General features: G+C 37.5%; 2 non-coding genes across 2 annotated transcripts; both read left to right on the top strand.

Moving 5' to 3' along the window:
* Positions 1-1,728: 1,728 nt before the first annotated feature.
* Positions 1,729-1,802, top strand: TRNAI-UAU. The gene has a single exon. It is a non-coding gene; the product is annotated as a tRNA-Ile (tRNA).
* Positions 1,803-17,190: 15,388 nt separating this feature from the next.
* On the top strand, positions 17,191-17,264 carry TRNAK-UUU. Its single transcript has one exon. It is a non-coding gene; the product is annotated as a tRNA-Lys (tRNA).
* The last annotated feature ends 3,426 nt before the right edge of the window (positions 17,265-20,690 follow it).

The following is a 20,690-nucleotide window of genomic DNA, read 5'->3' as shown; positions in this document are numbered from 1 at the left end:
CTTACACAAAGGTCACAACTCCATAATCACGTCACGGCCACCACGAGGACCGCTGCAATACCTTGGTGACTTGTGTTCCATACCACTAATCGTGCAATCCAGGTAAAGCCACACACACGTCACACCACAACAGGAATCAATCAACGGATCACAATGAAGATATGAAACCATACTCAATCAAGGAATGGATCACAGTCCAACAACAACGATGAATAACACAAGTTATCATCACCCAATAGGAAGGTACAAACAACACACATGCTAGCATTTAAACACCGAACTAGCATGCTTATCAAACGGGTAAACGAAAGATAGTTCCGAAGAACACACAAGACTCATCACGGTTCAATGAAACACAATGTTGAACACTTAGCACGATTCAAGAAACCAAAGCCTACATGGATACCTACCATATAGTTCTAGACATACGAAACATCAAGAAGACACTCAAATAGTTCCACAAAAGAACATCGGGAAGTCAAAAGACCAAATACCGAGGTAAAAGAATCACGGGGAACAAATCCCCCAACAAGCGACATAATGTACCCGCGGGTGGAACATGAGGGAGAACACCATCCTACTTCTGCTTGCTGCTCTACTTCTTGACGAGAACCAAAACCACCACCGGAGAAGGGATGAGAGCCACCGAGGTTCCCGTTCGTAGACCCGGTTGCCGCAACGCCGTTACTGCCACTGCCACGCATCACCGTCCCCAAGCTGTACTGCCGTTGGTTCTCATCTCATGAGATGCTGCCGGAAGACTCTGCCCACGTTAAGAGCTACGCTGGAATACAGGTGAGGCCGAACCTGATGTTGTTGCACTGCCGGACTACTTGCTAAGGACGCTGGAGCCGCTCACCAACCGAAGAAGTCAAAGCAACACCTCTGCCGGTCATGCTCTGCCTCACGCTGCTACTGAAGCTCTTCTTTAAGGTTGAGGGAGAGACAAACCGGGAAAGGGAAAGAGATACGGAGAGGGATTGGCTTGGTCAAGAAGGAGGGTGAAGGAGGTGGTTGTTGGTTTGGAGGTTCATGGCGTTACTGCCATTGTAGCATGGCCGAGAGAAGTATGCAGCTGCTTCAAGGGAGCAAGATGATACAATACATACATACACACACTAAAGAGTAGGGTTCATATTTAGAAGGTGGGCAAGGCTAGACTTGGGTTGGGTATCTCTAAATGTGGATTTTAGGCCGAACAACTTGGGCTCACAAAATAACACACACACACACACACACGCACACACACACACACACACACACACACACACAGATATATATATATATATATATATATATATATATATATATATATATATATATATATATATATATATATATATATATATATATATATATATATATATATATATATATTATAAGGGTTTGGTGTATATGATGGGTCCAAAATTACTCACTCATAGGTTACACATATATTTGGGCTCAAGAGCAATTACTGGGCTTTTAGGAATTAAAACCATTTTGGGTATAAAATACTGGTTCACTATACAAGATAGACCTGAGCCCATTTTCAAGATAAATAGCTATAAAAATATTTTTATTAAAATATTTACTATCGGGACCATAATTTATTTTTAGGAAATACGGGGTGTCATAGATGTATTTGAAATTGTTTATAAAGTGAAATTATATGAAAATTTGAAAATATAAAAAAAGTATCATTGACAATCAAAAAATAAATATATTTATCAACAAATATAATTTATAGGTCTTGTAACTCAGTTGGTTAGAGTGTTGGTCTTATGAGCCAAAAGTTGTGGGTTCAAGCCCCACCAAAACCAATTTAAAATAAATATTATTTGTAATTTATATTTTAAGGACAATAATAAGTTAGAATATTGATTCCCCTAAACTATATCTTTGGCTTTCTCATTGGTTAAATGTATTCCCCTAAACTATATCTTTGGCTTTCTCATTGGTTAAATGTATTAACATGTACATTGCATATTTAATATCTTGTATACTTACACTTTTTTTTTTGGAGGGAGGGGGGGGGGGGGGGGGGGGGGGGTTAATATAGTCAAGTAAATCATCAAACTATATTGAATTGTAAAATTAAGCTCAAGAAATTAAAAAATCTCAAATAGGACACTTTAACTCAAAAGAGTCATGTAATTAAGACTTTTTTTTTTTTTTTTTTTTTTTTTTTTTTTTTTTTTTTACATATTTTAAACCACTTATCCTTCAATTAATGCTGGGTAGTTTAGATTTTGGGTTCGTGCATCCTTAGCAAATTATACACCAAACTTCTTCAGTAGGTTCTTTGCATATTTTTCTTGAGATATAAAAATGCCTTCACCTGTTTGGTTTACTTGTAATCCCAGAAAGTATGTCAACTCTCTAATCATGCTCATTTCAAATTCTTGTTGCATGACTTTGACGAGTTGATCAGTAACACCTGTCTGAGTATATCCAAAAACGATGTCATCAACATAAACTTGAGCTATAGTTAAGTGTTTACCTGACCGTTTGATGAAGAGCGTTTTGTCGACTCCCTCTCGATTGTAGCCGTGCTGAAGGAGATACTCAGTCAGCCTTTCATACCACGCCCTTAGGGCTTGTTTTAGGCCATATAATGCTTTTTCCAACTTATACACATAGTCAGGATGATGAGGATCTTCAAATCCTTTCGGTTGAGCAATGATAATGCTATAGTATACATGGTGGATGGGAAAGTGTAATTGGAGATGTGGAACCCCCGAGTGTCGAACTCAAGGATGGCAAATCGGAGTAAATAGAGTACAAGGCAATCACGTGTCACAATGCATCGACAAGAGTAAACTAGGTGCAAGATAAGAGTGGTATGGGAACATTGATGTAGGCATAGAAAGCAAAGGAGTAAGTGAAACAAGCAACTATGTAAAACGGGGATTTGGATGGAAAGGATTTGTGATCATGCATTCATTGGTCTCAAGTAGACAAGAGATGGTAAAAGGCAAGACTAACCTTAGGGAGAACTATGGCGCCAACGCCACTACAAAAAAATGCCTATATAGTGACGGATTTAGCGACAAACCTATTCTGTTGCTAAATTAGCGATGGAATAACGACAAAGTAGCGACGGATTTTATTTATTTTTGCTAAATCAACAATTAGCGAAGGATTTGTGAGGAATATTGCGACGAAATATTTTCGTCACTAAATACGTAGCTAATTTTAGCGGCAAATTTTGGCGTAAAAAAAGTGATGGACTTGCGACGGATTTTTCTAGGGCAGACTCAATGATTTTAATTGCTACGGATTAGCAACGAATTTTTAATTCCGTCGCTAAATATTCTAGCGAGTTGTTTTGGTTTTTACATTTTAGCGACGAATTTTAGAATTTGTCGTTATAAAGCGCTAAATTTATAAAAACTAAATTTAAAAGAAAATGTTTTAGCGACAGATTTCAAATCCGTTGCTAAATTTATAAAACTAAAAAAAATTTAAAAATAAGTTTAACAACGGATTCTCGGATCCGTCGCTAAATTTACAAGAGAAATTGATTAAGTGAATTTTTTGTTTCAAAATTAACGACGGGTCCGTCGCTAACGATAATAAATTTATTATTAATATTAAATTTTAAAATTCATGGTCTCTTCTCTGCTTAATTCCTAATTTATTCTAAAGTCGATCTCCTTAACCCTAGTTCATGTTCTCCTCTCTGCCTCTGCCATTTGCGTTGCCTCTACCAGTCTCCGTCTTCGACTTTCAGCTTCTCCACTCTTCCACCAGATTCCGCCCCCATCTCTCGGTTCTCATAGTCACATTGTTTTCTCCCTCGTCTCTACCGCCTCGTGCCCTCCGCTCCTCACATCATCACATCCTCCGGCGCCATCAATTGATTCCCAAACTTTCACTCTAATTTTTCTTTAGGTTAGCTTACATTCATACTTTTTCAGGTCTACTTTACTTTAGTGTATTGTGTTTTTTTACAGAGGAAATTTTTCGAGGATTAGCAAAAATTATTTCTGCTCTGCATTAATCATAGATATGTTTTTATTTATTTATTGTATATGTGTGCGTGTTTAATTGTTTATGTATGTTTACGATGCTGCGTTTATATTATCTGAATGAGGATCAAAAGGAGCTGCTTAAATTTATGATCTTGTAGTTTATATCATTTTGTTTGTATGAGGTTAGCCTCAAGTGTATTCCTTAATCCTTATTCTAGACACTCTGGTGTTTAACTGTCTGTATATACCTTTTTTGCTATTAGGTGTGAAGATTTTGCACTACCATTGACAAGTGTTTGAGCAAGAGTTACTTGTGCCATGTGTGTTAAAGTTTTAGCAGAAGTTCTTATAGGAGCATTGAAAAAATGTCTGGTGGAGAGATTAAGTTTCTAATAACTATAAAGAATGGCAACGAAATAGAGACGGAAAAATTTAGCGACTAATATTTTGTCATTAAGCTGGAGTTAAATGACATCTAATGCAAATAATAAAAACAAATTAGCAACGGAAATTTTAAATGCTATATTTAGCAACGGAATAGTCTGTCGCTATTTCCTAGCAAGTTTTGTCACCAGATCGTTGTGACAGGAAGCTAGCGATAGATATTTTATTGGTTTAGCGACGGAATATTCCGTGGTTATTCTCTCGCAAATTTCGTCATGAAATCGTCGCCAGAAGAAAAATATCGACGGATTATTTTCGTTTAGCGACGGAAATAAATTGAGTCACTAAAATCTAGCGACGCGCCTTTTTTTACGGACGGATTTCGTCACTAAACACTTTAGCGACGAATTTTCCCTATTTAGCGACGGAATTAGCCCGTCGCTGTTTCCACATTTTTTTTTGTAGTGAACACTAAATCACGTAGGACTTAGTCTCTCAATTCCTAAGTCGGGTTAGAAATTCTATCAAACACTTGGTGGGAGGTCTACCTTTAGATCGTAGGACAGGGATTGCAAGGGTAAGACTAAGGAATGTGCAATCTCTTGCCACTTCCCGGCTCTCACACTCCTCTCTCATTGGGATCCTACAATGAAGAGAGAATCTATATGCACACCTCTACAACATAGACATTCAAGGTCAAGCTATACATCATTTCTCATCATTTAATCTATACAAAGCATGAATACATAATCACAAATCAAATTCAATCCAAATCCTAGAAGTCTAGCAACTCATCATCATTAATAGATTGAAAACATAAATTGAAGATAACAAATTGATAAGTGCCAAAGATACTACATTTAGTGTGGTAATTAAGATGCATATTGTGCTATATTTGGAGTCCTTTGAGCCTAATACATGTTTAGAATGGCTTACTTTGATAGAAGTTAGGAGCATGGACTAATTGTGATTGCCTTTGTAGGAAATAGCAAAACATTGTCAATTACAAGGCATTCCAGCGACAGTTCGGTGATTGGAGCATATCTTGAGCTAGGAGTGCCAAAATGAGGTGATTCAAGGGCTACAACTCCGATGAAGAAGAAAATGGCTAATTCCCATTCCACGAGCACGTCCCACGCGCGTTAGAAAAGTGCGTGGATTGGGAGCAGAAATTCTCATGCATCAGGCCCACGCACTGGGAAGGTGCGTGGATTGGTCCTGAGTGGAAATTTCAGACTTTAGCCTATTTAAATGGCTTGTTGCAGGATCACTTCATCATCTATCATTTTCCTCTTGCAATTTCAGATCTCTTAGCTTAGTTTTAGGGTTAGATTTCACAAGACATTCGTTGAGCAACATTTCCACAAGGATTGGATCTCACATTGATTGAAGATTTGGTAACATTCTCTTTCTTAGCTTTCAGTTCTATATTTGTGATACGGTGTAAGTTTAGTGGGATGGATGTGTGTGTAAGTGTAAACGAGAATTGTGGAACCCCCGACTGTCGAACTCAAGGATGACAAATCGGAGTAAGCGAAGTTCAAGACAACCCGTTGTCACAATGTGTCAATAAGATAAGCTAGGTGCAAAGAAAGAGTATGGGAAGTTGTGTGGAAACATGGGTATAAGCATAGAAAACAAGGAAATAAAGGAAAACAAGCAAATAAGTAAAATGGGGATTTGGATGGAAAGGATTCATGATCATGCATTCATCGGTCTCAAGTGGACAAGTTATGGTGCAAGGCTTGACTAATCTAAGGGAGAACTATGGCACCAACACTAAGCCACGTAGGACTTAGTCTCTCAATTCCTAAGTCGGGTGAGGCATTTCACCAAACACTTGGTGGGCGGTCTACCTTCCCCTCCCCAAACCTAGCCCTCTCGGATCGTAAGTTGGGGATTGCAAAGGCAAGACTAAGAAAAGGACAATCTCTTGTTCCTTTCCCACTCTCACACCCATCTCTCCATTGGAGCTCTCAATGGAGAGAGGTCCATATGCACACCTCTACAACATAGGCATTCAAGGCCAAACAATACATCCATTCTCATCATTCAATCCATACAAAGCATGAATACACAATCATAAATCAATTCCAATGATCCAATCCAAATCCTAGAAGTCTAGCAACTCATCATCATTAATAGATTGAAAGAGAAATGAAAGAGATTCAAGATAACACAATAGAATATAGAATTGAAAGCTTAAGAGAGTAGGGTTACCCAATCTCAAATCCAATTGTGATCCAATCTTCAAGAGTTGTTGATCAATGAGTGTAGATCTAAGAGGGAATGTAAATCTAATCTAAAAACCCTAACTAAGAACTATAAAATCTGATTTCTAAAGAGGGAAAATGATAGATGGTTAGTCTTTCCTGCAACCAGGCCTTTTCCAATGCCACTTGAATCACCTCATTTTGACACTCCTAGCTCAAGATAAGCTCCAATCACCAAACTGTCGCCGGAATGCCCTGTAAATGACAATGTTTTGCTCTTTCCTATAAAAGGCAACCACAATTAGTCATTTCTCCTATCTTTTATCAAAGTAAGCTATTCTAAGAATGTAATAGGCTCAAAGGACTCCAAATATAACACAATATGACTTCAAAGTACCACACAAAATGTAGCATCTTTGGCACTTATCAAGCAACATATATATCTTCTGTTAGATATCTGTTTAAGAAGGTCGTCCTAACGTCCATCTGGAACAATTTGATCTTTAAGGCATATGCAATAGACAGGAGTAGACGAATTGATTCTAGACGAGCAACATGTGCAAACGTCTCATCGTAGTCGATTCCTTCAATTTGAGAGTAACCTTGAGCTACAAGCCGTGCTTTGTTTCTTGCAATGTTGCTAGCTGAGTCTGTTTTGTTTCAAAAGATCCCCTTGGTACCTACAACATTAACATTGCTAGGTTTAGGAATAAGAATCCATACCTTATTTCTTTCAAATTGTCCTAGTTCTTCTTACATTGCTTTGTTCTAGTGCTCATCCGATAAGGCTTCCTTTTCAAAGTATAGCACGCATATCACGCTAGTTGAAGATAATCACGCTTTGGTTTCCTTCTAGTCCGGACACAAGCACTTGGATCTCCAATAATTTTCTGAATTGGGTGGTTTTTCTAAATCTGAGTTGGTATATCTACTTCACTCCGTTCTGACTCAGGTTCAGTGTTTGGTTCTGGATCAGGTTGAACAGTAATTGTACTAGGTTCAGAAGACTCTGGACTTGGTTCAGGAGATTCTGGATAATTTGTTATAGGTTCCGACACTAGTGCAGGTTGTGATATTTCAACTACTTCATCCGGTTGATCATCAACCACAACATTGATAGATTCCATAATGGTTTTGGAGATTTTGTTGTACAACCAATGTGTTTGGCTGTTTGTCGAGTATCCAAGAAAAATCCCTTCGTCGCTTTTTGGTTCGAATTTTGCAGTGGGATTTCTATCCTTCAAAATAAAACACCGTGAGCCAAAAATTTGAAAATATTTAAGGTTGGACTTCTTACCTTTCCATATTTCATATTGAGTTTGACTTGTGCCTGGTCGAAGGTATACTTGGTTGATGATATGGCATGAGGTATTAACTGCTTCACCTAGAATTTTCGGGGGTAAGGCTTTTGCATTAAGCAGAACTCTGCCCATTTCTTGAATGGTGCAGTTTTTCCTTTCCACTACTCTGTTTTGTTAAGGAGTCTTTGGTGCAGAGTACTCGTGAGTAATTCCAAAATGATTACAGCATTCTTCAAATAAGTTGTTGTCAAATTCTCGCCCATGATCACTCTAGAATCTAATGATTGGTTCGTTTTTCTCCTTTTGAAGCTTAAGACTTAATGCTTTGAAGGCTCTAAGTGTTTCGGATTTTTCCCTAAGAAACATTACCCAAGAAAAACACGAAAAATCGTCAACACATATTAAAATATATCTCTTACCTCCAATGCTTTCCATCTGAGTTGGTCCAATAAGATCCATGTGGATCAGTTCCAGGAAGTGGCTGGTGTTGATGGTTTTTTGAGCTGGATGAGGTGTTCTTATTTGTTTTCCAGCTTGACACGCACCACAAACACTAAGTGAGTCGACCTTCAACTTAGGTAAGCCACGAACTCCTTCTATCTTTATGAGTTTGTCTAGAGATCTGTAATGCAAGTGGCCCAATTTTTTATGCCACAACTCAGACTCATTGATGCTGGACCTGCAACAGAGAACATCATTTGTTAGAATGTAACAATTGTCGGTTGAATGTTTACCTTCCATTACACATTGCTTCTCTGTATCCATAACACTGTAGCTGTCTTTGGTGAAGCACACATTCCTATTTTGATCGTAGAGCTAGCTAATTCTTATAATATTGACATGTAGACCATTTACAAGCAACACCTTCTTCAACTTTGGCAGTCTTGTGACATTTGAGGCGCCAACTCCACTGACTTTGACTTTGACGCCATCACCAAAGGTTACTTCACCTTTGCTTTATTTGATTTCATTAAGATATTTTGCATTTCACGTCATATGATGCGAGCAACTGCTATCTAAATACCATTTTTCTTCTCTACCTGTACTTTTGGTATGAAAATAAATATGACAAATATAATCAGTTTTATTAACCCAAATTTGCTTAATAAATGGCGTGATATACTTATATTTATATTTTCAGCCCTTTGATCTTTGTAGAAGTAGAATCATTCAGGTCTGATGTGGCCGTGAATCCTGCAATAATGGCAAATGGGGTTATAAACCTTGAAAACACGTTTGTTTTGCCATACTTTACCATGATTTTGTCGAGCTGAGCTTGACTTAGGATATCTTCTGGATCTGGTCCAGATGCTTTGATGAAGACGATTTTGTCTTTATTGTTGCCACCGGTGAAACCTAAACCGAACTTGGTAGTTGATTGTCTTCCTAAATCGATAATTTTGTCAAGAGTGGAAGTGGTGTCCATCATTTGGATTTGCTTTTTGAGAATGTTCAGCTCTCGCTTTAGAGCTTTTACTTCCTACTTCAGCTTTTATTCTCGACCAAGAGCAATCTTAAGGGATAGATCTGTATCAGCTACTTGACCCTTGTAAACTTTTCTAGCATTATCTAATATCCCATCCTCACTAGACAAAGAATGATTGGCCTTAAGTAAAGCCTGCCATTTGGAGTACAATTTTTTTTTATATTCTACTTCATAACAAAGAGAAGGTAACTCAAAATCTTCAGCTAAGGTATATTCACCTCCTTCTGAATCAACGACATCATCAGAATCTGGGCGGACTTTAGTTCTGGTGGTGAATGCAACAAAATTACCTGACATTTCCTCTACATCATATCCAGTGGGTTCTGCTTAGGTTCATCGTCATTCCAGGTCACGGTAGACATCGACTTCCTTCGCGTTAGATAAGTGGGACACTCGGCTTGGACATGGCCAAAACCTTCACACTCGTAACAGCGAATACCTTTGTTGCTGGATTTGTTTTTGGACTGGAGTGGATGAGAGGCAGAGGACTTGTAATTCGATGAGCCAGACTTGGGACCTGTGACACCCCGCATTTTCTTAATATAAATTATAGTCCCGATATTAAATATTTTACTAAAAATATGTATATATATTTTTAGAAACGGGCTCGTGTCTATTTATTATATGAACTATTATTTTTGTACCCAAATGTCTTAAGCCCAAAAATATAATTATTTATTATATAAGTATTGAACCCAAATAGTCAAGCCCGTGAGTATATATATAAAAATGTGTTATTATTTTGTATGCCCAAAAAATATATATGTATGGTCTTGACCCAAAAGTTTTACCCAATACCTTAACCCAAAATCTATAATAACCCTAAAAGCCCACTATCTAAGCTAGAACCTTTCTATCTATAGTGTGTATGTTCGTAGTGTATCTTTTCTTCCCTAAACATCAGCTAGCGGCTTCCTTGTTCATCTCCATTCTCGTGAGCAGCAACCACCACCCATCACCTCCCTCTCATTCTCATCGCTGTTTTTGGCGAGGTTAGCAGCAGCAAAACAACACGCCACCATCCGCATCCCTTCCCTCTCACCGTCTTTTTCACCTTCTCCTCCCTCTTCTTGATCCAAGCTGCCTTACCTTCTTTTAGGCATGAAGCAGCCGACAAATGGAGCTTGGCAGCGGTACAGTGTGGCAGCGTTTCATACCTTTGTGGTGGCGGGAAGTTGGCGAGCAGAAAAGGGCAACAAGCTGGCGGCGTTGGTAGTGAAGCTTGGCGCAAACCAGTGTTGGACGGTGTGGTGGAAGGCAGCGGGTGTTGCACCTCCCGAACAACCACCTGCTGTCACCCTCTTCATGAAGCAACAACGGTGGCTTCCTCTCCGGTGATGCGGTGCTGACGACATTGGGCGTTCTCCAGTGGAAGCCGAACGGCGGCGTGTTGGTGGTGGCGAGCAACGCTGAAAGCTGGTAGTTGGCTTCGATTTCGGTGCACCTTGGCAGATCGACGAGGAAGGAGATGAGGTGAGGAGTTTAGTGGTTTTGTTGGTTACTTAGTGTTAATTAGATTTGTTGTTGCTTAAATTCTCAAGTGGTTGTTTAGATTAGTTACGTTGGTAAGGCTTTGTTTTGTGTGAGGGGTGGCTAGGGTTCAATTCCTACAATAGCTTAAGTAGTAATTAAGTTTTAATCATTAGCTTCTAGTTAATAGTTTTACCTTTAGCTTAAGTGTTGGTTTAATTAAGGATTTAATTACTTAAATTAACAAAAGCGTGTTTGGTTTAGATGGTAAAGCTTATTGATAATCTTAGGTTAGGCTAGAGTTCAAATCCCCTTATCAATTATTAATGTTTTAATGGTTTGATTAATTAGTGAAGGTTCGTTTTAATTCACAGGTTCCCGGTAGATTGGCTTATTAGTTGAGTCTAGCCTAAGATTGGCGTTGGTTTTGGTTTGCTAAGCTAAGGAGGTAACCCATGCTTTACAAAACATATTTTGAACTTGTTATGATGATTCTTGATACTCTATTTGATGTTCTTGTGAGATTTGATGCATAATCTTGTATTTATGAATGTTAGAGCTTGTATCTAGGGTTGTTAAATGCTATCTTTTGAGCTATTCATGTGTTCAAGTCATTTCCTTGTTGAATGTGAGGTTTTGGGTATTTTGGACTTGAGCATGGTATTGTTGATGTTTTTCCCCGAAGGGAATTTCTCCCCTGGGTACGTGTACCCGCGGGTGGAACATCGGGTTGTTGTCCACTCACCCGTTCCACCCGCGGGTGGTGGCTTGGTGTATGGCGGGGGGGGGGGGGGGGGGGGGGACCGCGGGTAGTTGTCCACCCGTGGTTCCACCTGCTGGTACAAGCGGGTAGGGGTGGCGGGAGGTTGTCCACCCACCGTTCCGCCCACTGGTATGTGATGCTTTGGCCTCCGTTTTGTTGAATCGTTGTACACTTGGGTGTCTCCTTTGATGTTTCGTACGTCTAGAACGATGTCCTAAGTATCCATGATAGGATTATGAGTCTTGAATCGTGTTTATGGTCAAACCTTGTGATTCGTTGGATTTAAGTGAAGTCATTGAGGTTCGGATGAACCGTTATGTTTCTCCATTTGATGTACATGCTAGTCCTAATGTTGTTGATGCTAGTATGTGTTGTTCGTTTGTTTTTAATGAGGATTGGAAACCTGTGTTGCCAATCATGGTAGTCTTTGGATTAAAGCCTATTGATGGTGTATCGTTGTTTAATGGTCTATTCATGTCTTTCATTGAAATCTATCGGTTGTAATCCTTGATGTAATCTTGTACATATGTTTTATCCGTTTGTTGATACTTGATTGGGCTATTGATGGGCCTAAATCCTCTATGATGATGACTATGTAATGTTATACGATTGGTGGACAATAATGAAAGGAGATATATCGACTATCACGTGATTAGTACTATTCTACATGACTATTGACACCAGAAGTGTCCCCGTTTGGCGGTAAAAGCTGGCAGATGCAGGCGGGGAGCGGATCGCTCGGGAGGAATAAGGTTGGATTCGGTGTACAGGGTGGCACTAGGAGGTAATGGTTGGAACTGTAATAAGGTTGGCCTGGAGAGAATGGTTGGAACAGGGCATAAGGTTGGAACTCGGTACTTGTCATTGAATGTGATTCTTGTCTCTCATGGTTTATGAGTATGATTAATGTCATTTCTTGATTGATTATCGTATGATATATCTTGTTGTTAAGCATGTTGCTTCTGACGTTCTTATTGATTACTGAGTAATTTGTTGGGATTGGCCTTTGATTGAGAGTGACTTCATGGTGAGTCTTATGTTGTTCCTTCCGCGTTTTTAAAGGATTATATATTGTATTCCAAAGTCTCAAATGCTTTTCTCTATATCTATATTATATGTTACTCAATGCGTAATGGTGGATTACCAGCTTTATTCGCTGACGAGTGCTATCCCTTTTGTTTTACAGGTTTTGAGTAGATCAAGAGAGCGCGCTAGATGTGGACCGAGATAGCGTAACTTGTTTTTCTGTAGTTCTAGTTTTGTGGCATTTGAGCCTAGACTTATGAATTGTTAGATTAATGATGGTTTTTGGTTTAGATTGTAGCATGTGCATCTATAGTTACATAGATGTGGCATGGCATCCTCGTACTTTAATATTAGCTTCCGCTTGATTTTATCAAATGGTTAGATTTATCTTCATGATTTAAGCATTTAAATTTTGCTAAAATCGGGGGCGTTACAGGACCATTCTTTGATGTGTTTGAGCTTGATCCTTTTTGAAACTTGATATTGCGTGAATTCTTTTCAGACACCTGTTTCAAAATCTTAGAAAATTGTTTAGTTAAAAACACAACTGGATCATCACATAGTTTCTCTGGATCAGATGCAACACCTTGTTCTTCAGCTGTAAAGGCCACCGTTTTTTGTTTTTTTTTTTGTTTTCATGTGATTAGCTAGGATTTCCATTTCATAAGTTTGTAGATTTCCCATTAATTGGGCAACAGATTTATTTTCCCAACTGTCATGTTCTTGAATAGCTGTTACCTTCATCCTGAACCACAGTGGTAGAGAGCTTAGGATTTTCTTGACTAGATTCAGTTGAGATAAAGGTTCTCCAAGCACAGTTGCACGATTGGCAAGTTCTTGGACACGACCATGGAAACATACAATGGTTTCATCTTCATTCATTGGTAGTTCCTCAAATTCAAATTGAACAAGTTGTAGTTTAGATTGCTTTACTGAACTCGTGCCCTCGTAGGTTGTTTCGAGTATCTCCCATGCAGCTTTTGCTGAATCAATACCTGTAACCAAAGTAAATTGGCTTTCATGCATTAGTGAGTATATAGTGTTAAGAGCTTTATCATTATATCCAACATTAGTTATTTCATTTTCATCCCGCTCTATTTCAGGCTTTGTTACAGGGAGATCTTTTGGAGTTGCTCCAGGCTTAGTAGGATTGTCCATCCTGTTAAAACTGAACGCCAAACACGTTATCTTTGAGCATTAAGATGAGTTCTGGTGTGGGCTTTCCAATAGGCGTAGTTATCACCTGTTAACTAAGGAGGGAGCTTATATTTATCCATCCTGAAATACTTAACACACCTTGAGATTGAACAAAGCAAGGAAAGCACTAAAAGCGCTGAAAACTCGAGTTCAAGAAACACGGGATAGCAAGATCTATAGACTAATAATTTAAGTCTCCAAGTTCTAATACCAAATGAAATTGAACCGTGGGTCTTGAGTGCAAGTTAAAGCCTATAGTTCTACTTGATTTTAATTAACACATTAACGTACCATTAGTTACGATGATTCTCGAATCAAAAAAAAAAAAAAACAAATTAAAGTTAAGAAAGTAGAACCAGGAACACGACAATTGTTTACGTAGTTCGGAGTTAAACTCCTACGTCTACGGGGCAAATAACGTTAGCCCAATCCACTAGATGTTCACAAAGATTACAAGAGGTTTGAATATATAAAGGCCTCAGCCACATAAACTGACTTTAATCTTCACAACATCTAATTATGGAGAAGTGCATGCATGCCAAGATCTTTCTTCAAGCTTCAACACTGTTGAACCAACTTCAGGTAGACTAATACGGTGAGATCACCACTTCAACACATAATAATAAATTGATAAACTGATTAATATAGAGAGAATAATGCTTGGAATGATATCTATGAAAACCGTGAATCATAATGATAGAACTCCAACCCTTTGATACTAATTACAACGTAACCAACTTCCCATAATAATGCTGACCAGAAATCCTTTGATAAATGATATCTACACACTTTAATTCAGGTTGAATACTAGTTCAGCTCAACTGAAATTGGTTAGAGAAACCCACTGAAATATATGCTGACCCTGATCTAGCGTGAATAAAATCCTAAGACAGCTCCAGATAGGAGTACGGTCCAAAGATTACACCTAATTAAATTATAACCTTTGTCAAATAAATTAGCCAATTATAATAAGGTTAAACGTGTATCATTTGTATGCTTACAAGGCCAATTCGATCCGATCATATCAGTTCCTTGAAGGCAGACGAAAATAATAAGTTCCCCAACCCATACATATTATTTGGTAGCTTATTATAACTTGGGGTGTGTTTGGTTGATAGGTTTAGCGCTAAGGAATGGGTATCATAGTGATTGGTGTTGTTTGGTTGATAGGTTTTTAGAACACAACTATGGGTTTCAAATACCCCCTTAATTGTAAAACCCATACCCAAATAAAATAAGGGTATCATCCCCTTTCATTCTCTTATTCCTTCGCATCCCCTTTGATTAGTGCTTTTAAAATTTTATTTTTATTTTTTTGTTCATATTGGTGTTTTGGATGTCTTTATATTAGAATCAATTGTCTTGATTTTGTGTTTTTGTATTTTTAAAATCTTTATTCCCATTATAGGATCATACATAACCAAAAAACATTATTGATAATCATTCTCATTCGACCCTACTACAAAACATGCAAAATACTTTCACTAAAACCCATTACCACTACCAAGTATTTGATACCCATTTCGATTATGATTCCCATGTGCAAACAAAACACACCCTTACAACACGTTTGGTTCACGAAATGAATTTTGGGGTAATAGGAATGCTATTCCATAAGGAATGGAATATGCAAGGAATAGAATAGGAATTGTATTCTATTGTTTGGTTCGCGGAAGGAATAAACTTTAGGAATTATATTACAGTGTTTGTTTGGTTTAAGGAATAGAAATGAAATATGTTTTAAAAGACATAAATACCCTTATAAAGATATGTAGTGGTGGTGGTGGCGGCAGCGATGGTGTTGGTGGGGTGGTGGCCGCGGCAATGGTGGCGGCAGTGGTGGGTAACCCCATGTATGTAAGGGTATTTTTGGTATTTTTAATATAAAAGCTATTCCCATAAGCATGTGAATAGCTAATACCAAGGCCCCCCATAGGAATGGCTATTCCCTTTTCAAAGGGAATAGGTCATTCCTAGGAATAGTATTCCCATGACAAAGTGACGAACCAAACAATGGAATAGGTCTATTCCAAAGAATGTTATTCCATTCCTGACCTATTCCATTAACCAAACATGCCATTAGTGTGTCACGCTAACAGCATGGTATATTCGCACTCCGTTTTCATCCACCAAAATAATAGTAGTATCATGGTTTGGCAGATCAGATGAGAAGTGCCGAAATCTTTTCTTTATTGCAGACCCTAGCTACCATTATATTTGAGAAGCTAAGGCACATCACAGTACATGATAATTTGGCAATAACAAGCTAATAAGTTTCTTATAGATTCGTACTTGATTTAACGCAACACCCAAGAGATATAATCATGTGGGCTTACCAACTAAAATCCACTAACAGTATGAGAATGCATGGACTATGGAGCAACAACTTCACTACACTAGGAAATTAATTGATCATAGCTAAGGAGTTTTCGTCAACACAACCACACTCCCTCCTAGAACCTTCACCTTTAGCCTGCTCAAATAGTGCGAGCGAATAAACAATGTAATGTATTTGTTAACACAATTCAAATAAGCTAGTTGGATGTCGTGCAACCTCAAATGAACCAATTTTCCAGAAGAAAGTGGCAGGCCGAATCGGAAGAAATTATGTTAGAGCTATAGTGTTTATTATTTCCCCTTAACTGGCCTCCGGCCAACAATTCTCCCTTCTAGAACTAGCCAGTCTTAACTGCTCTTATTAGGACTCAAACTCGTGACCAAACTCTAATATCACTTGTTAATTAGGATCAAGCACTTACCATGCACTACGCCAAAAGCTAAGCTAACTTTTGACATAGTGGTAAGTGTTTGATCGTAACAAATATAACATTTTAGTAGTTAACACAACTGAAACAAGAGGTTGCAGAAACTGAAATATAATGAACCAATTTGCCAGAAGAGTGACAGAAGAAATACAACTTTTCATTGATTAACATAATTTAAAGAGTAAATAATTTAAGCAGGATATTCAGTCTTATATATGCATCAAACTTCAAAATTAAAAAACAATGGCATGTACATATGTTAACCTGAACCTTCTTGGGAATAAGAGACCTTCTCTTGATCACCTTCTGATAACAAAAAATAAAGCTCTGAGGGTTACTGACTCTTTCACAAGAGGGTTCGAACCTGTATTGTACCCTCCAATATGGGAGAGCCATAATGATGTCGTCCGACCACAAGGTCATAGACAAAGTTTTATATTTAGTAATGAAGATAGTGAAAATATATTGCATAACTAAATAGGCATAATTTGATAAACATTGATTACATTTATTAAAATCGATGTATTTGAAATTGTTTGTAAAGAGAAATTATATGAAAATTTGAAACTATAAAAAAGTATCATTGACAATCATAAAATAAATATATTTATCAACAAATATAATGAGTAGGTCTTGTAACTCAGTTGGTTAGAGTGTTGGTCTTTTGAGCCGAAAGTCGTGGGTTCGAGCCCCACTAAGACCACTTTAAAATAAAAATATAATTTGTAATTTATATTTTAATGACAATATTAAGTTAGAATATTGATTCCCCTAAATTATATGTTTGGCTTTGTATTAACATGTACATTGTATATTTAATCTATACTTACACTTTTTTGGGGGGGATAAAGTCAAGTAAATCATCTAACTATATTGAATTGTAAAATTGAGCTCAAGAAATTAAAAAATCTCAAATTAGAACTCAAAAGAATCGTGTAATTAACACTTTTTTACATTTTTTAAAACCACTTATCCTTCAATTAATGCCGGTGGTTTAGATTTTTGTGTAGATTTGACAAGGATGAGACAAAAATGTGTAGAAATGAAAAGGTGGACTAAAATGTGTAAAGTACTAAGCTAATTATCTTCTTCACATTAGGTTTCTCAAGAAGAAGGTAATCATCCTACCTTTTTCAACCAAAACAAAAAAAAGCTAGGATATGTACAGAGGAGAGTTTCTCTCTCCTCAATTAGTGTGTACAGAGGAGAGCTTCTGACAAGGGAGAAGAAGAAGGTAGTCTTACTATCTTCTTCTCCCTTATTTACACATACCAGATGAGAAGAAATCAGTAGGTTTAATGCTCAAGTCAGCTGGTCCTGGTTCTTGCGTTTGCTAGCGACAACTTTTTTTGCCAATGCCGAGTCATGCATAAGTTCCGATAGACATCGAGGCATTGACACATCATTCAAGAGACTTCGACTTGACAATGTAGACTATACAAGAGAGGTTTCTAGATGCATATCAGTACTTAGCAGAAATCCCACAGAAATACTGGGCATTGTCTCATGACTGTGGACACAGGTTTGGCATTTTGATAATCAATAGTTCTGAATCTTTCAACAATACACTAATGGGTTGTCGAATGTTACCTGTCACGGCTATTGCCCGACTGACTTTCGACAAATTAGTGGCTATGTTTCAAAACAGATGTTTTGCTGGTGAGTAATGCAACAAGATGGATTGTGTGGGCCAACCGATATTGATAAGTAGATGTCCACTCGGGAACTATTCAAGTATAATGCAACTATTCGCTCCTATAACAACCAAAGAGGGATATACGATATAGCACTTGAATCAACTTCCAATTCTTTAGGCCAGCGACGCTATGTTAAGGTAAATTTGACTAACCGGACATGTAGCTGTGGTCGTTGAGCTGTAGATGGCTTACCTTGTGCGCATGCCATTATAGAGGGACTGTCTCGGACTCCTTTGTGCCACAAGTCTTCTCGTTACATTATTACATAATGAGTTATGTAGAAGACTTGAATCCATTGCCGGATGACGAAGTTCAGCTGACCACAATACTCAGGTGCCCGTCGGAAACTCATAGATGTCAACAACGTAGAAGTCAATTTCCTAATGAACTGGACTTTGGTAGTCACCGTTGTTGATGACGATATGCCCTTTATGTAATCCATTGCTCCTTTGTTAATATGAATGTCATGAAAAATTACAATATAGTTGCACTAATAATTACACATTTATAATTATCAAGTTCACTGCAATACAAATAATAAAATAAATAAATAAATACATAATAAAAGTATTTAAAAATACGTTATTATTATCATGCAATCCATTGTGCTATAAATGACTATTTAATATTTTAAAATCATTGTTTATGTGATTATTGTTTTGAAAACTTTATTTTATTAATTAATATTTAATAAAATAATAATTTAGAAAAACAAATTCGAAGTAATTAAAATTGCAAGGGTTGTGTTCTAATTAAATATAGAATTAGGAATGATGCTTATCAAACCGTATCAATTCTTTAATTACTTTGAAGATCTTATAATCACATATATTAAACAAATTAATGGTGTTTGCAGCTCTAGTTAATTAATATATAAAATTGTATAGTAGTATAGAAGGCAATACTATTGCATTCTTCTTAACTCTAAAAAAAGAAAGTGAAAAGAAGGTAATGGCCATTGCCCTCTTTGTGGCATTTTCGGCCATAGTAGAAGATCTTGCAACAGTTCTTTGTTTCTTACAGACCCAAGACACAAGATTGGACCCAAGAAACATAGCATAACCACTAGTAGACTTACAATATCCAGGACAACCAACCCAATCAGAATCAAAAAGCATGAAGTTCTCTTGACACTGACTTTCTTATACGCAAACCAAAAGTAATTGTTCCTTTAACATACCTCAATTCACGTTAGTTGCTCCCAATGTGATATTGTAGGAGCACGCATATGCTGACACAACTGATTAACTGCAAAAGACAAGGCAGGTCATGTGATTGTGAGATATTGCAATGCCCCAGCCAGACTCCTGTACTGCGTAGGATCATCATACAAATATGCATTGAATGGAACAGATTTCGAGACAAGAATAGGAGTAGCTAGAGACTTGCATTCTGCCATACCAGCACGTTTTAAAATATATGTCATGTACCTCTGTTGAGAAAGTAATATTCCATCATCACATTTAACAGTTTCAATCCCAACGAAAAGCAAGGTTCATCAAGACTCCTAATCTTAAAAGTAGTAGACAATTTAGATAGTAAATTATTCACTAAATTCTTATCACTTCCCATCACAAGTATATCATCCACATAAACCAACAGATACACAGAAGCAGAATTCTACGAATAGTGAAATAATGACACATCTATCTTTGATGCCTTAAACCCAACTGACAGTAAAAACAACGTGTGTAGACGATTAAACCAAGCTTTAGGAGCTTGTTTTAAGCAATACATAGATCGTTTTAGCAGACAAACATGATGAGGGAACTAAGAATCAATATATCTAGGTGGCTGACGCATGTAGACAGTTTCAGTCAGATTACCTGTAACACCCCGTGTTACGGCCCCTAAAACCAATTAATCATTTAATCAATTACCCAAAAGAAAGGACTAAATTCCAAAAATTAATTAAGAAAAGGCCCACCATAGTCCATGGGCCCTTATCCCTAAACCCAATCCACTAGTTCTAGAAGGAATAGAACTAACCCTAATTAGGGACTCTTAGGTATATAAATAGGAGGCACCTAGAACCCACACCACAATAATCCCTCACCACACAAGAAGTTCCAAAAATCCCCCTAGGAGAAATCAAGAAAGAAGGAATCTTAAAGAAAGACCCTTCATAGACAAGGAAATTAATTAAGGCTAAGAGGTAACCAATGTCTCAACAAAACCTATTTTCCTTGCTATAATTATCTTCTTTGACCTCCTCTCTATACTTGTGTCTTGATGGATCGTTTATGATACTGATGATATGATCTTGATGACTGTGAGATGATTTTGTATGTATTCTTGATGATCTTGATGGTGATAAGAGGTTCTTGAGGATTACATGATGTTCTTGATGAATCTTGATGTTTTGATGATTAAAAGATGAACTATGATTTATTGATTTGAATATGATTAGAGCCCTAGGTTAAAATTGGGAA

The sequence above is a fragment of the Ipomoea nil genome, unplaced genomic scaffold (genome assembly GCF_001879475.1).
Source record: "Ipomoea nil cultivar Tokyo-kokei standard unplaced genomic scaffold, Asagao_1.1 scaffold3415, whole genome shotgun sequence".
NCBI lineage: Eukaryota > Viridiplantae > Streptophyta > Magnoliopsida > Solanales > Convolvulaceae > Ipomoea > Ipomoea nil.
Note: the sequence above shows the minus strand (reverse complement) of the source record. Positions and strands in the feature narration are given on the sequence as shown.